Consider the following 13478-nt stretch of genomic DNA (forward strand, 5'->3'; position numbering starts at 1 on the left):
TTTTTCCGTGTGAAATTAACTTTTTAGCTGCATACAAAACAGTTTTTTTTTTATTATTAATAAATAAGAAACCAGACAGCTTTTCTTTTTTAATATATACTTATTTAAAGTTTATTTTTTAAGTTAAAATTACTTATTTAAATTTATTTACTTACTTAAAGAATCTATGTGTACGTGGCATTGGCAGCTAAAAAGTTAATTGTTTCTAAACAAAGAAACGTTTAAAGAAACGAAGTTTAGAAGTAGCGCGATGATTAATGATCCGACAAAAGGTCACGATAAGAGGTATGTGCATCGTTTATCTTGTTTAATCGCATTGTGCCAGTCATCCGTGGTCGAGGGTCGATAGCGAGCGAATCTGTCGCGCAGAATTTTATCCAATATACGCGACACATATGTTAAACAAATTAAGGCCTAAGTATGCGAGCAGAGGGAGAACCGAAACGGTATATATACGTATATATATCTCGCAGTCTATACATTAGTATGCGCGAGCACGCGCGCCGATTTAACGCCGTCACCTTAGATAAGGCACATAGACGCATCGCGCGTTATTCGGCGATGTTTCTTGCCTCTTTAAAATGTGTACCGCATCGATCATTTAGCGAAACAAGCTCCCGCGGACGGCAGTTAATAGGACTGTTGCTTCGAAGAATTTTTCGCGTCTTGCGTTTCGTGAAATTTCGCGAGATTTGCATCGACGCGCGACGTTTAAAGGCGGGAAGAGAAGAAAACACGAAAATTCTACACGAGGAGAAAGCTCCTGTTTCCCGGTTACCGGCTTCGGTTTGATTCCCCGATGGTGTACGCTCAGGTTTGTTCGTCCATTCGTTAGACGTACACGCGGCTTAACGCAAACAAACTGCCTCGCGAAAGAGACGGCGGGACACGACAGCGGAATGGATGCGTATGGAGCGCACACGTTGACGAGGATTCAACGTTCAGACCGGAAATTATACGTCCGCCTCGGCGGGACACACGTCGTAATATCGCTGACGTTCTTTCTTCTTTTTTTTTCCCCCGCGAATTTTTCCACAATACATACGCACTGTCCGTCCCAGCCGTTGCCACGTAACGTCATTTTTATTTCTCACCGGTGGCAAACAGGGTCGAATCGGTAAACCGCGTATCGCGCGCGACGCGGACGCATCGTCCGTATCGCGATGCGCGAACGGTCCAAATGATATTATCTTTTCCCGGATATTTTTTTGCCGCGCAGGGCAGATTTTACGGACGCGAAACCTTACAGTTTTCCACTGTTTTCTACTATTTCCGATAGCTCACACACAACGCGATGTATCGACAGAACAGATAGTTTGCGAACCAATTTTGGAATTTTTTTTTAATTCCCTGTAATTGTTATTCTGCAAATATTTGTCTGGAGATAATTTAATGTACGAAATTTAATCATTCTGATAAAAAAAAAATTATTTAGGACGCACAACAATAGCGTCGAACGTTATTACGTTAGAATTCCGGCAATATTTTTGTACAAATTCGAGAAATTGGTTTTATTTATTTTTTCACATATTGCAAAACCGTAGCATATTCAACCTCGACGCGTTTCCTCCTGCGGCGTGGCCTTTCGCTGAAAGCGGATACTGTTTATGTTATCGAAGCGGGGAGCCGCGTGCCCCAAGCGCTTGCAAAATTCAAGACGAAATCCTTGATGTATCTTGGGGCTATCTTTCGCACGGAAGGGATCTCAAACGGATTTACGAGCCGCCGCAATAGGTTTTTCTATCCTCGTGTGCGATAATCTTATTTTGAATAGTAAACATTTTTGTAGCGCAAAGTGGATTTAAAATACAATCATATTTGTGTATCGATATAAAATGTTTCTTTTCCCGTAAACATATAAAAATCGACGAAAATTCAATTGCGCGAATAAAGATTTGAAACATATATTACAAGCGAATCCTAACGGAATCTCGGAGAGATTTAATAATATAAACTCCGCGGATTCCATAAATTTAAAAAGATTAAAGAAAAATGGAAAAATTCGTCACTGTTCTAGTTATATAAGTAATACATATTGGATAACGTTTGCGTAAACTCATGAAAATTACACGTGCTTGAGTTCGTTTTAATACACGAGCTGCTTATCTTCTTCACTGTTCGCAACAACAACACGTCGCTTATCACTCATCGTTTTCCGATGTGCACGTGGTTTAAAGCGATATGCATGAGGGCACGCGTATATACCATGTTGTATAGAGCCGGGTTGAATAGAGGAAGGAGAGTAGTGTGTAGAATCAATTGTGGATTATAAATAACAGCCGTACTGAACTGACCGTGACGTCTCATTATCTAGGCGTACAATACGATACGCCGACAGGGAGAGGATATTGATTCGAGCGTGCACATTGCTCTATTCAATTCCATTTTCGAGCGATGTGTACTAACAGCTATTACGCGTACCCAACGTACAGTATGTCCCAGATCCAGCGATCCATTCTTCACCCACGAACCCTCTTCGATCAACTTGGTATCGGCTTTCCTTCAACGATAAGATATCGAGAAAGTTCATTATTTCGCAAGTTTCCGCTTTTCAGCATTAATTATCACCGTAATTAATCTTAAATTACAAATTTGATAAAGGAGATTTCTATTAAATTCACTTACATATATGTTCGAGATTAAATTTTCGACGAATCTTCCCATGTTGAAATTAACCCGAGGCTTCGATATCTTTTGTTTAACAAAAATTACTTCTACGTTATCCAAGAATATTTAGACAGAAGGTGGCCCGCTGGACTTTCTGGAACATCCTGTATGTACATATGTACCTCATATTAATATTGATTCCTCGCGCGCGTGCCGTTAATGGAAGTCCTCACGCCAATAGACACACGATTCTTCGAACGCCGATACGGATTTCAAAGGATGCCTGTCAACGTCACAGCGTTCAGACCAGTCCTTCCACGCTTACTCGCGTATGAAATATAATGAATTGTTTTACAGAGCAAAAACTTCTTGCCTGGGGAAGGAAAACCTTATATTAAAGTAGTAAAAAAGTTGATAAATATGTAACACAGAACAAACCTTGGAAAATTAGTTTACCCAGCGCAACGTTTTTATAGAACAAAAACACGCTGCATTGGAGAAAACCTTTCTGTTTTATATATCTTGTAAATTAAAATGCGCATAACATTGGGAGCCACGAATATTTCGAATATTCGAGTACTTCTCGTGAACGTGACACACAATAATAAAATATCAACGAAATTAAAATAGCGGCGGAAGAATTGTTCCGCGTTAATTTCATTACTTTCCCCGGTAATGGAACGTTTAATATTGGCGACCGGCTTGCAATTAAACAGATTAAAAATTTATATCACGTGCCATCAGTTACCACTCTTTTTTTTTTCTCTCCACACGATTGGTGATCCTCGCGCTGATGAGTTTTCACGCTAATGAAGCTTACTTACAATGAATTTTTTCTAGGAAAACTCTTTACCGATTTTACGTTGTAGACTTGAGAAGAAAAAATCTTTTTCTTCTCCTATTGACATCTGTGACTTTTCTGATGAGAGAGCTACCACTTTTCTTCTTTCTATTTCGTTTTTATAAATTTCTTTTTCTTTTACGAATGTCCCTTTTGGGACACTATATCGCTTTTTTTTTTTAATTCTCTATCAGTTTTCGCAACATACAGTGCACATAGAAGCCTTCAAAAATTGACGGAAAAGTTTCTAGAGTGGTAGAGAAAAATGCGATAGAGACAAGACAAATAAAGACGGATTGACGACTCTCTCTTTATCGATACGAACGACGGACGCACATGCTCGAATCTCCCGGGACCTATACGAGTCAGACACCGGTTAGCATTGCCGTGTGCGTAAAATATCCGCCATTATCTTGATTTGTTTGCGCCTACCTTGAGTGCGTGCGCCATATTTCGAACGGTAATTTGTTGATCGATTCGCGCGCGCCTACGCTTGTAGTCTTTAATTTTTTATCCTAATGGATCGCTATCGATATAGCTTTCGTACGTGTCACTGTTCTATTGCCGTAGTATCGATACGTAGTATCGGTACTAAATCAACGAACTACAAACTCAATCAACTTGAATTTGTAATTCGCTACAATACATCTTTCGAACGTAATAAACGAAACAATGACATATTTATCACTATAAAGAAGATAGTCTCTTTAAATGTTTCGGGATTCGGTATAAAGTTTAGTACAGAATTGAAATCAGAATGTACAATATCTAGAGTCTAGACAGTCAGTACTGTTTCAGTCAGTTCGTTACCATCTGATTTTCGATTCCGGGATCGACTTCAATCAAACGTGATTCCATGGAGAGTAAGACTAGAAATTCAATCGAGACATTTATCCACGATGATATTTTACTTCTTTGTTTTTTTTCATAGCCGATTCGTGAAATTTTTCATAATTTTGTAAAGTAGAGTCCCGTGTAATTAAAAAAAAAAAGAATTAACTTCTTTCTTTCCAGTTTTGTATATAATTTATATATAATATTTATAAAATATTATATATAATATTTTAGATAGACATCAAAGGATAGATCATTTCGATATCCTTTACAGCTTATCGATAGATATTCCGTCTGTACTGTTACGTAATAGGGAGTACACGGCGAGTACAAATGTTACATGAAAGTCTCTTCAAAGCGCGCCTGTGTGTGCGTTTGATTAAATAGGTAGACAGAGCGAGACAGGGAATTACAATCTGCAAAGTTCTCGTAGTAACAGACGTCTGTGTCGGATAGTACAGTGCCAAGAGCCGCGGACATTGCGCCCAATTAGTAGTTAAGCTTACGCGAAACTTCGACGAAATTCAAGTTTGGAGAATTGGCGCCGAGGATTAGGCTATCATACTTTACTCTAACGCAGTAGCGGCGAACCTTCTGTGGCTTTATGAAACTATTTATAGCTCAAGTTTTAAAAAATGTTTTTATTTAATCTCCAATAAAAGAAGAAATAGTCTCGCGCGCAACATTTTGAACATGAATGTTTTAAGTTCGCTAACATCTTAGTTGATGTTAGTCTCAAGATACGACTTAATAAATAAATCTTATGAATTACTTTCGTATTTGTCATATTCGCAATCGCGATTTAATTGATAAATTTAGATACAGTTTGTTCCAGTCTATTTTGTTTCTCTTAGTCATCAATCGCTTCTTTAAAGATTATATAAATATAAGTGTTGACAATTTTTTTCATATAAGGATTGCAAAACTCTTTTTTATTTTTATAAAGAATTTGAGAACTATGGGGAAAGTGCTCCTAAAACTCTAATTATTTTTTTCATAATCACAGAATGTCATCAGTTTCACAGATCCTATCATCATTCGATGATGCAGGTGCACATATTGCTTTGCATATTATTTGTCGAAACCCAATTATTGTCTACTCTTCTATTTGCTCTTCTACTTGCATATGCGATTGACTGCTACGATATTAATTAACGATTATTAATTTATTGATAACTTTTATCGGGCAAGTATTTCGCACTGTTTACTCATTTCACTTGGGAAAGTGATAGAGGATGGGAATCGTAAAGCATGTTGTTTTAATGTGATACATATATTTATATGAGTGATAATTACTCGTCAAATCATTTTCTACAAACAATTAGTTCCTTTATTAGCGCATACGATTGATTAACTCCAGCGATTTACGACTGTTATTTTATCGATAGCTCCTATCGATAATGCAAATATTTCGCGCGATTTACTGGTTTTATTTAAGAAGCGATAGAAGATGGAAATTGTGAAGCATCGTTTTACTATGGTATTTATATGAATGATAACTTTATATAATAATAATTTTTAGATTTTAATATGTTGCACATTGAACTTTAAATTTTTGCTAATTTAAATATAATTTGATCATTCAAGATTCACACTGACAGTAAGTACGTTAGCTTCAGCAGATTAAATCGATGAATCAGTCAGATAATTATTTGAAGCTGGATCCGTTTTATAATTGGCCGTGAATCTTAATTAATACAGTTATAGCTATGTAAGGTCAAGTGAGCTAATTAAGACCATTGGATAAACAACGTCGGAACAACGAAAAGATTTTTTAATAATGAAATTAATACTCATAAATGTTTAAGAAAATAAGAATTTAGTCACTAAGCATCAAGGAATTATTTAACAATTAATTTTATTACTGAAACATTTGAATAATCTAAGAAGTTTTGATTATTTTATTTAACTACTTAGCCTACCTTACAACATAGTATTGGTTTGATTATATATATGTATAACATGTTAGTATATCGTGAATATGTATGATGTGACAATCAATGTAGCAATCAGTTTCTGATATTCAAATCAGCTGTTTTATTTAGATGCACGTTGCTTAATGACGATTTTATTAAATACATATTAAAGCAAAATTATATTTTTTATTATTTATAGTATTATTTTATTATTGTTTTATTATTAATAAAAAAGTTAAAGAAAGAACTATCTATAAATCTTTTCGTCACGTTTCTATAAAATAATATATCTAAATTTTTTGTTTAATATTTAAAAAAAAATTATATTACTTAAACAATTTAATATTACATCTCATAATATTACATATATAATTGATTTAAAAAAATTACGTTTTATATGTGAAACTTAAACTCAAGATTAAATATATAATTTAAAATCTTTATTTGTGAAGATATATTTTTATACTTTAACGAACACTCTTAGAATGTAGTCAAGAAAAAGCGATATTTCTTTCCGTCTATCTCTATTTTGTTGTATTGTAAGAGCGGCGCCGCGACGCCGGACGTTCTGTCTGACTACGAGAAAACTTCGGCGCCGCGAAGGAATTGCGTCCGAAAAATAGTAAGCCATCGGTTAAACGTAGCTTCCTTGACTTTTTCGCGTTGAACTGCGGTCCGCTGCGTTATCGTTTACGGGTGAGAAGAGAACAGGCGAGGAAAAACTGTTCAACCTGAACCACGAGTAACAAACTTTTCGATATCTTTCAAGATATTTCGTCGAATGAGTTTGTCCAACAACGAAGTAAAAAGGTCAAAGCAGCATGTATCATGCATGTATCATCATAGGCAAAACAAATTTCACAAACGTTACATAAAAGAAAATAAGCTTTCTTTGCATTAAACTTTTTATCTATAATGTCACAACAGTTGGATTATTTCATAATACATATGCACTGAAAAAAGAATTTGGTATATCTAGTGAATCTAGTCAATAGTTACCAAAATGTTGAAATAATGTAAATTAAATATTTGGCTAATGAAACCAAAAATAGGATGTATACTAAAATTTTGTAAAAGAATTCTCGATTTTTCCAAAAATTTTATTACAACTTTTAAGTAAAATTAGAGAATTTTTTAATGCAGCTTTAAAATACATCTATTTTATTATATATGTTTTAAGGCGCGCGTGTGTGTGTGTTGCTGCTAACGAATTTTTTTTGTTTTTTTTTTTTTAGTATAGTTATAATTAGAATTCTATTCATGTAACTTTGTGTTTAAAGAGATATTGACAGATAAATATTCATATTTTAATTGTTGATTAACATTGTTTGTAGGATGGTAATTACGATATTGTATAACAGATATTTTATGAATTATCGAGATCAGAGCAACGGTGCATATAATTCTTTTCGAAAACATGAGAAAGATTTATGACGGTAGATAATGTGGGTATAACATGACGTACTTTATTGATGTAGCTTTTTACAAAAAGAACTTCAAATAACATGTATATCATTTCTCTATAATTATGAATATTATTATTTCTCTATAATTATGAACGTATATCGAATTTTTATACGCTCGCATGTATATTATTTATATAATTTATATATATATAGCGTTTCGTTTTTGCTGTATTTCTTCTAATAATTAACTTCTTACTTCCCTGTAATTTTGTGTACATTCAATCACGTCGTTTTATTCTTCGCAGTTTCTTGATCGTGCCGTTCTACCGTGGAATTCGGTAAATCCGCCATCAATGTCGAGATACGCCGGGCACATTTCGGCGAGAATTGATTAAACCTGGTTTAACCCTTCGTTTGAGCCCCCATGTGCCTCGTAATCGTAAATTGGGGCGGTTCTCGTTCTTGTAGCGCTATATCACCCGTTCGAAAAGCGCAGTCTTTTTCCAAGCGCGACCTTCTTTAACTTTTAGACCCACGCGAAACCGATTCACACTCGCACTCGTTTGATTTTAAATTACATTACTTTTTCCGACCGTGCAACTTCGGAAACTTGCGCGAAGACCAGAACACATTAAATATATCGTGTAACTTTCTTTAAAATACTAAAGGTGAATTCTCTCTTAAAATCTCAAATTCGCGATACACGTACAAGTTGCTTTTCGATACCTTGGTTTGCTGCATCATGGAACGCTTCCCGAAGTTCGGGGTTGCGTGAATCTTGAAGAAATTGTCTCGCCACAGGCAGGGAGGAAGTGCTTTCGCAGTCATGGCATATATAAGGGTAAGGTACAACGGAGGGATCGAGGCACTGAGGGGTTGTTCTACCTGACGTACGATAAAGCTCGCGCGTAACGGGCCGAGACCGTGTTCTCCAGATGGACTCTTTTTAACCTGGGACCGCTAGACGGACCGACACGTTAATATCATTTGCCCGCCATGTCGTTGCTCTCATTTCGACCGCGGCGTTTACTTTGTGCTCGAGTAATAAGTAATTTCGAATTTTAATTACGTCGGGATTTTGTTCTGCGCTCTGCTCTCGCACACAGGGGAATGCGTTATTGGAAAACCTCTTAAACCTTTGTCGAGTAAAAATTTTTAAGCGACCTGAACAAAAACGATAAGTTATGGTTCGTTAATTAAACCTGAAACTATATAAATTTTTCTCAGAAAACAGAAATTTAATATTGCTTACATATCTTTTATTCGAGATAAAAATTTGTATATATATTTCTGTTCTCTACTTTTTTAATAAAGGCTAGACAATCGTGAGATGAAGTGAGATTTTTGTAGGAAGTTAAATTATTTATTTAAATATTTTGTTTTTAATCATTTTTGCTACGATATTTGTAATCGATTCTTATATATTTAAGACCGTCTTAAGTACTGTCTTAAGATGTTATCGATTATTTACAATTTTAGCATTTTAAGACATTACTTAAGAGAGTCTTGATTTTTTTTATTTAATGAAATAGCTTTAACAAGCATTTTAAGCTATTGCTTAGATTTTGGCATTTTATTGTCACACACATATTAAATCGATAATATCGTCTCTCGGCTATTTCTCTGAAGGCCATGCCGTTTGTGAATAATGTTAAGTTTTATTAACAAATTATTATGTTTTCTTTTTCGAAATTTAGTTTTTACTTATTAGAAGCTATTACTCACGTTACTTTCGTTCATTTTTAACTTATGGTAATGCAACAGTCCTAAATTAAAGTTTAAAAAATGAGACTCGTTGGCCGCAAAAAAGGTTAAATAATTCACGTGTTGCTCCTATTTTCATCTACAATCCATCTACCTGAGAGAAAGAATGGGAGAGGGACGGTTGAATTTTCATCCTGTTTGTTATGCGGAACCGTTTTGCAAACCTGCCACTGACGCTGGGCGTAGATGAAAAAAAGGAATTGAGACTTTTCGACAGCCGACACAAGCCGCGGAAATGAAAGGACAGGCTCCGGTGATTAAAACCCCTTGGGCGGCAATTGATTTTTTTCTCGTATCCATTGGACTCGCACTCAGACACACGATGGACACAGTTTGTCTACAGAGTGTACGAATATCGATGAGGCAGTTGCGCAAATTTATTACGCGGTCGCTCTTTAGTTACTGAATATTAATAAACTTAATCGATTTTAGGTCGATAAATGGTACGAGAAATAATATTCCCAACGAAAGTCAAAAAGTGCATTCTTGCAAAGAGCATATTTAACAAATTTTTGGAGCGCATTTAACAAATTTTCGGTATTTAATTAAAGTTACTATCTAATAAGCTTGATCATTTTTTTGTTAATAATTCTGATAATATGTTGTATTTCTGGGAACACAATTTTGCATTTATTACACTATCCTTTTTTGTATTTAATTCAACATGGAGACTATCCCGATTGGCATATCCGTCGAACCGCACGATCAACCTAAAGCTCACGTCCGGTCGATCCATTTATCCCTGCGGGTGAAAATAAAGAAGAAAAAAAGCTCGTATTTATTGGCTTGCGTCGCGACAGTTACATATTGCAACGCGTATAAGCCGAGCCTTGCATGTACAGCTCGTGGATCGCGAAGTGCGTTTCATTGCTGCTTTTCTCGCAGGCCACTGCGCGTCACTGTAAAGCGTTATTTGAAAAAAACCTCGCGTAAAATGGAGAGTTGTGTTAGGTCGACATAGAAGCTTTATCGTATTGCCGTTAAATAACACCGGAAATAGCATATAAATAATTCTTTAATCAATTATATTAAATAATTTTGTATTAAATCAAAATAATTTTACAATTTACATTTTAATATGATTGAATTTATTGCGTTTTTCCTATGTTACATTTTCTACATACTATTTATTACACTACATATTGGTTAAAAAGTATTTTTTGAGGAAGAATTCTCAATTCCACGGGGCAGAGTCTGTTTTTACGGCCATTTTCCGATATGGAGGTTACATGTTCCTGCACTGCAGTTATATGTCTCTTTGTAAAAATATTGATATTTTATTTTAGTAAAGAGACGGAAAGAACACACTGCGTAAGAGAATATCCTCCGCTGGATTTGCAAGTCCAGAAGCTTGTTCTATTGTATCTTCCATGAAGCATACATCTCCGGTAGTTCGTCTCGACTTCCCTATCCATCTTCCTCTCTCTTCTACGACTGTACCCTTTTTTGTCTGCCTCCCTTTGCGTTTACATATCGTCTGTCGACGCCGTCGAGTACGACAAAGTAGAATTTCAACACATGGCACTTTCGCCCTCATGTACGCGATAAGAGCACCTTTCTCTTCTCTTTTCTGTGAATGAAATTATAGAAAAGAGGAAAGTTTATTTGCATTAGATAATCCTCAGAGTTGAATATTATAATTTAACGTGAAGTATATGCTGGAAGCATTGCTCGAAATATTGTATAATATTTTTACGATTATTATATAATTAACAAAAATTTTATATATTAAATAAGCATTATATGTATAAATAACAACTGCAGTAAAAATTGGAGCTATAATATAATGTACTATAAATATAATGTACTTATATACATTAAAATTATATACAATAAACATTATTTTTTACATGATTTTTTTGCGAATATATGACATATATGTTTACGTGCATATTTTGGTCACATTTTACATATACTTTTTAATATTATGATTATTTTTTGGCGATACTTGAAGTTGTTGTTGACATAGTAGAATAGTTGAGAACTGAATAGCTGAATAGCTGAACACGTTGCAAAAGTCGCTTGCGCAGAAGTTTAGAAGTAAAGCAGAAGCAGGCGAAATTCTCTTCGGCGGCACGAGAATTTATCATGGCCACGAATCTCTCGATTCGAATCCAATTTTCGAGATATACGAGACCACGCGCAATTTCCTACGTTTTTCGGATTTCCTACGTTTCCTCCACTTTCACTTCCGTCGCATTCTTTCCCTTGTTTACCGTTCGGTATTTGTCTGTCAAAAAATGATATACTGATCCACCGTGGCTTAGGTGGGTAGAAACGCCAATCTTTCTTCCGTTATTTGTGATACAGTGACTCGCAAAATTTTTCGCATGTCCAACGACTCTGTATCAGTTTTTGATATAGATACGGATTATCTTTTTGTATTTTATTAAATTTATTAGCATTTTGTAATGTCTTAAAGTAGAAATAATTCAGTTCAACGCAAAGAAAATGTACATACAGAAACATTTATTTTTATGCTAAGAAAAACAGTTTTTCATTTTTAAATTTCTTTTTCTAAGTAAAAAGGTTATTTTTGCAAAGAATAGCTTCTTGATAAATAGTCTTAAAATCCACTCATTATTTACTTGAAAAAATTAAGATTTACTTAAAATAAACTTTTGTGTACACATAAAAAAATGTGTACTTGAATTAAATAAATATCCCTTATTTTTAATTTATAAGTTTATATATCCATAAATTTATTGTAACAAACTTTAAAATATATTTTGAATTTTAGTAATTGAATACTTCAATTTATATTTAAAATATTAAGTTAAAATAAAAATGTAATTTCCTTATTAATTTGATTTTTCCTCAATTTAATTTTGTAATATTCTTCGAGAAAGAGAGAGTGCAAATTGTTTTTTTAGGTACATGATAATGAGTTTTTTTTTTTAATTTAAAAAGCATATTTTCAAACTATTGGCGAGAAAATATTCTTTATCGAAATTAACTATTACTTATCAAAAGGATAAATTGAGTAATTGCTTTTCTTAGCAGTAGAATAAATATTTTTCTGTGTATAAGAGAAATTGAAAAGCATTTCCACTCAGCATATATAAATGACAAAGATTACAGAAATGAGTGAATAATTAAGCGATTACATATAATTTATTATTATATCTGTAATCGTTAAATTGAAACGTCTAACGTATACAAAGGCAATTATTCCGGGTTTTCCGTTTTTTTAATAATACTCCATTAAATGCGTGTCACTTCTTCGCTCTTCAAAGTCGCCCGGTTGCCTTAACATAAAATGGATATGCGTAATTATTGCAGGCTCTCTTTTGTCCGGCGTTGAGAGATTTTAAAAGCTTCCATTCCAAGTTCGATTAACGCGCGCACCTCCCACCCTCTCCTCCCCTTTGTTTTTTGTCCAAGGTCCCGCGCACCCGGCCGGCCGTTAGTCTCTCTCTTTTTCTCTATTTTGTGAAAAATAAAAGTTGATCGTACGAGCAGATCCCATTTAGCTCGGAGAGTTATCTCGAGGAACTTTACCGGTCGGCAGAGAGCACGCTCTTTCGCGCTTTGTTTTCCACTTATTCTCGGTGCCTCTTTCCTCCGAACAACTATTTTCCATTGACAGCCATTCTCTCGGTTTTCCGATTAATATGCTGATAAAAGAAATACCGCGTCACGTGTACTTCTTACAGGGTATCTCGGTATATACAATCGAAATGCGGTATGACGTTTTTGTACGTTAAATACCATACGTAGTCATAAAAGGGGGAAAAAGTGTCGCGAGATGAGTGGTTGGATGAAGAGAATAAAAGTAAGTGTCTAATAAATCAAAACTTTTGAGAGAGAAAGAGAAAGAGAGAACCGTTGAAATTTAGCAATCGCGGGAATCGAAGACGAGGACTAAAGAAGAAATTGGCTGACCAAATGGGACCCATGGGTATCGAAATGGGGGCGGTTTAAATCGAGATAAAGAAAGTGAGAGAAAGAGGAAAAAAAATAAGATGTTCGATAGGCTTTTTATCGAGTGATTTGGTCAAGCGGCTCCCTTCGGAGCGATAACGGTCGTCAATGGACGTCCAGGACGCGAAGAAGAGCCCACGGTCGGCGCTCTCCTTCCTTCCCTCCTTAGTCATCACTTTATCTCGC

The 13478-nt window shown here is 35.0% G+C and overlaps 1 protein-coding gene across 7 annotated transcripts in view; it reads left to right on the forward strand.

The window, feature by feature from the left end:
- LOC105833549 (uncharacterized protein CG43867) overlaps positions 1-13478 on the forward strand; it is a 66223-nt gene that overhangs the window by 9176 nt on the left and 43569 nt on the right. The gene's annotated exons all lie outside the window — the stretch shown is intronic.

Source organism: Monomorium pharaonis, chromosome 5 (assembly GCF_013373865.1).
Source record: "Monomorium pharaonis isolate MP-MQ-018 chromosome 5, ASM1337386v2, whole genome shotgun sequence".
Taxonomy (NCBI): domain Eukaryota; kingdom Metazoa; phylum Arthropoda; class Insecta; order Hymenoptera; family Formicidae; genus Monomorium; species Monomorium pharaonis.